We start from the raw sequence: 5,050 nt of genomic DNA, 5'->3' as shown, positions 1-5,050 counted from the left end.
GGTTTTTATACGTGAAAAAAGAGAGTGTTTATAGGTTTTTACTTGGTTCAGTTTTATATGCTCGACATACTGCCATATCTCTTTGGTATGGTATTACAAATGTATGATGTATCACTGATCCCAGTTAACTGTTGGGATTTGATAGTGATAGATGACTAAAATTAGTTAACCATCTCCAACTTGGACCACAGTGCGCTTGCTTTGGGAGGTGATAATAAGGTACCGTTAAATTCTCCCGCATGAATCATTCACGTCTCACGAAGTGTTATGGCGGGGAGAGGTTCCTTGGCGGAAGCTGGATATCATTGAAAGTGGTCAGAAAAAGAAGTTTCCACTTTCCAGGTAAGACACTTAACTGTTTTTGTTTTTTGTTTTTTTTTCTTTTTGGTTACTTTTTTTTAACAAAGACATTAACGAACACACGGTGAGCCTAAACCACTACAATAAAACTTGCCTGACCGACATGTTTCTATATGTTCTTAGTTTACAATATGTAATTCAACGGATGAAAAATTCAAATTTCATCTTCATGAAAGATATTAAGCACCAAAAGTGAAAATATAGTTAAATTACAATGAGCCTACACGTTCATTTTTGACGTCATAAACTTACATTTTATATCTGAATTGAACTGTATACAGGAGTTATGACAGCGTATATTACCAAGAGATTCACATATAATTGTACTTGATTTGGGTTCATATATTAGACAAAAATAAGGTATATTTGACGTCATATTAAAAGCAGATATTGTGGGCCATTTCGAATCAATGGTGGAAACATATAATACATATAATCGAGTCAAAATGGTGTAAGCATTACTCGAATCTTTTTTCATAAAGCTGCCTACAAAATTGAATTTTTGTTGGATAATGGATAAGGCTTAAGAGGGAAGAAATATGAATAAGAAAGAAAATATAACCTTTACAATATAAGAGAAAAAGTTAAGGTCTTATCCATCGGCGATACTGCTTTCTCGATAACCAGTAAACATCGTGCATGCATGGCTAAAAAGCTTTTACGTGTGCTTTTTTTCTTTACGCTAATTCAAATTAAAAATTTCTTATACTAATCAAAGTGTTCGTCATTTATGACGCGCATACGCAAAAAGGGCCTTAATCTATGTGTATGTTTCTCCTTTTCCTCCACCTTTTTGTGTGAACGACAAGAAAAAAAGAGAATTTAAAATATTTTATAATATGTATGTAAATTTGGGTGCGACATTAAAGGATAAGACACGTAAGACATTAGAAATTTATATTGAGATTTCAATTTTTATATTTGAAACAGCTTATCGTTTGTTTAGTTGTATATTGTTTTTCTTTTATTTATTTTTTGTCAACTAGTTGTATAATGTGATGTCATAAGCTTTTAGACTCTCTTATATTCTAGAATTTTAGTTATGTATCGGAGAACGGTAGATCAGAGTATATACAATACAAGAGTCTCCATATGTTAAACCTACTTAAAAGATGAATTTTCCTGCTTCGTCCAAGCGGATTGCCTCATTCGGTATTTCTGAACGTTATTGTCTGAAGTCTTTTTTGTAAACTCTTTCCTTTCAATTTGAACTATCAATCTTGGAGTTCTATTTTGATTTATGTTTGATTGATAAAATACAATAAATTTTGTAGTAAATTTGTTTAGGCATTAACCAAAAAAAACATCAAATATATAATTTAAATGCAACAGGGTTTCGTATACGTACATCAAAAATCACAATCTTTCTTATCCCAAATGGCGCTGCATCTACTGGACTCATAGACATCCAGCAAATTATCTATACAAGCATTGACCAAATTCGTTTTTGTTTACTTTATTTTGTAAGGCCAACCCAAAATTTGATCAAAAAACATTGTATCCATTTAAATCGAAACCTAATCAGTAAAAAAAAAAAAAAAAATCACATTGTTGAACCAGATAGAGTAACGTTGTGTACGTAGCAAGTAACCTATTGTGCGTTTGTTATCATAATGACAAAAATAATATAAAGAGAGAATTCTAAAATGAGAAATCCAACATGTTGTCTAGTCATACATCGTTTTTTTTCTAAAGTAGATTTTACACTATACAGCTTTAATTTACAGTACTATACATAACGAGATTGGTCGCTGATCTTACACTGTAATTTCATAATATGTCGTCGTTTGTATGTATATGTTGGCCATGTATATAGGGTTGTGCATATACTTCTTTAGTCACTTCTTAGAACCATCTTTCTCTTTATTGTCATCCAAAGGATGCTCTAGTATTATTTTTATTTAACTTTTTAAACATTTCAATCCCTTTTTTTTGGCACATGGCTTGACATGTAAAAGAGTGATTGTATGCGTGTGTGGATTCACGTTTTCTAATATATATGCACATATTATATGTGACGATTCGTATCAAACAAAAAAAAAAAGAAAGAGAGATCCCCAAAAGTAGTTACTTTTCTTTTCGCCAAAAATTAAAAGGAAGACATCTTTGCCGACGTTAGTTAAAAATAAAAAACCAATTGAAAAAAAAAAGGTTTTCTGTTTTTTTTTTTTTTTAAACAACCATATGCTTCATTCCATTAACATAAAACACAACATACAACATAAGGATCATTGTTTAAGATACAACAAATAAAAGCAGTAATGAAAGTCAATACAACAAAGAGATAGAGATAGATAAGGGTCATCGAGATTGTAGACTTGAGAGCTATGAGCCAATTCCTTGCAAGGGATTTGGAACCTGTGAGGTCAAGAAATAACAATGCTTCTTCCATGGATATTTCGATACATGAAGAGATGGCCACTGTCTTGGATCGAAGACCAAGCGGTGTTGAGGAAAGTAAGGCTGAGAACAACTTCAGAAAGAAGGTGTCTACCCGAAGGAGGGATTTGCCAAAGATTTGAGCAGGGTTAAAGGTGCTCTGACTGAGGATAGGTAAAGGGTTGATAGCGGCTTTAGGGTCAGAGGTGAAACGCTTGAAGGTGTTGTGGTACCCCCCACTACATTGAGTTGGGATCATAGTGTCACTAATCTTCAGATTCTTAGGCGGAAACTTCAAAAAGTAAATGAGAAGCAGTTTATCGGGCTCAGGAATCAGACAAGGTAATGGAGGGAACCTGAAGACACATCGGTAACCACAGTTCCATATGGACTGGATCATAATGCCGATTGTATTCAAGCTGCTAACTCCAAAGGCAGAGACCCTAGGTGATACTAACAACAGGTTGTCTAAAGAAATCTCTAACCAAACTAGCAACAATGGTAGTTTACTAACCAAATGCAGTCTTCGAACAAGAGGTTTTATAAATCTACATACAGATTGATTAGAGTGGGAGAGAATTGAGTTCCGATCGAACCTGGATACACACGCAAAAATTTCTTGTGAGACACCTTGTATTAATGGGCTTGGAAGCCTTAGTGGGCCGAGAAGTGATGGGTCCGCTAATGGAAACCCTAGTTTTCCAGTTGGAGGCAGAGAATTGTGCAGGCGGCGGCCGGGTTGAAACGACATCTGATTCAGGGGGTGGAGCATCTCCGACGAGGGGGAGGATGCTGGATGTGAGTTAATAGCAGGGCTTGAGGCATCGAAAAAGAGCACCAGGATCTTACGGTCTCCAGTACCCGAAGGCAAAGCCAAGATGAGATGGCCGTCGTGTGCCGTCGACGACTCCACCAGGCAAGGCGCACATGATGGTCCAATAGGATCTGCTCCTACCATCAGCCATACCTGGTCTGAGATCTCTTCTTGGTGAGATGAGAACCTAGATCTGAAGGTTGCTGGATCTTTGGATACCTTCTCCGGGAAAGAGATGGGTAGCGAGTAAGAGTTGTGAGACTTCGACCAAACGCTGATCTCCTTCGATTTAGAATCGGCTACTTGGTGCATGTGGTTGGGGAGGGTACTTCGAGAGGGATTAAAAGAAATTGACAGCTAAAATAAAAGTAGGAAGAACAAAAAACAGAGAAAGCAAGAAACGAGACGGAGAGGTCGGGTTATGTCCCGACGCCGGCAAAGTTTTCCTTCGCCGGCGCCGGAGAACAACGGTGTTGAGAGTGTCTCGATTCTCGTGTCTAGGAGAAAAAGATTTTTAGTGTCTAAATTGTACCTGCTGCCTGTTTGTCGGGGTGGGAAAAAAAAAGGTTTTCTGTTTATATCCATTTTCCGACAATATAGTTCTCAATTGGAAATGGAGTAAAACCTGACGAAAATAATATAACTAAAATCAATATGTTTATGTCACTCATTTGATCAGCTAAACGTTTTCCTTAGGGCATGTGCATCAGCGTATGCATGGACCGTCCTTAGTAATAAATGGATTTAATTTAAATGTAAATGTGTCATTTATCGAAGATACGTTTCTTCGTATGGGACGTTGTTTATTCCGTCCGTTCGTACACGTGGCAGGCTGTGAGAGCATTTTGTTTTTTTGGGTAGGGGAAAAGAAAAAATCAAAGGTTCGAGATTATTTTCTTGCTGCGACTTTCTCTCTTCTCTCTCTATCTCTCTCGACGGCGACTCGTTTTGCCGGCGAAAGAAACCGTTAATTTCGTCCGACGAATCCATCCGCGTTATCATCTAGAAGATTATCCCCCGGTTTCGAAGTGAAAGGAGGTAATTTTCTACAGCCGTTAGCGAATTTAGGGTTTGAACTTCTGGGATTCGAAATTCTTTCTCGATTTAGGGTCTGTGATTTGTTATTAGAGTTCGAATTAGGGTTCTGGGTTTCGATTTTTTATTCTGATATCGAGTTAGGGTTCTGTGATTAGTTTAGGGTTTTGGATTTAATTTTGAATTATTTTCAATTTTTCATCTGATTCGGTAGTGATATGCTCAAATTTAACCCTGAGCTACTCTCTCAAATTAAGAGATCACTGTAATACTTAGGGATCGAATCCACAGAGACTCTAGACTACACAATAAATTATAGAGTTTTATAATTAAGCTAAACAGATTAATTTGAATTAAAATAAAAGCAATGCCAAATATTAAATAAAACTGTTGTAAATTCAGAATAAAACTTAAGGGTTTGGAAAACCTAAAAACTATATATATATATATATATATATATAT

General features: G+C 36.1%; 1 long non-coding RNA gene across 1 annotated transcript in view; it reads left to right on the top strand.

The window, feature by feature from the left end:
* The window catches only part of LOC109133439, a 6,899-nt gene continuing 6,373 nt past the window's right edge, over window positions 4,525-5,050 (top strand). Inside the window, exon 1 of the long non-coding RNA XR_002038539.1 lies at window positions 4,525-4,591. This is a non-coding gene — a long non-coding RNA (uncharacterized LOC109133439). The remainder of the gene's footprint in view (window positions 4,592-5,050) is intronic.

The sequence above is a fragment of the Camelina sativa genome, chromosome 6 (genome assembly GCF_000633955.1).
Source record: "Camelina sativa cultivar DH55 chromosome 6, Cs, whole genome shotgun sequence".
In the NCBI taxonomy this organism is placed as follows: Eukaryota; Viridiplantae; Streptophyta; class Magnoliopsida; order Brassicales; family Brassicaceae; genus Camelina; species Camelina sativa.
The sequence above is the reverse complement of the archived record's forward strand: the minus strand, read 5'-3'. Positions and strand labels throughout refer to the sequence as shown.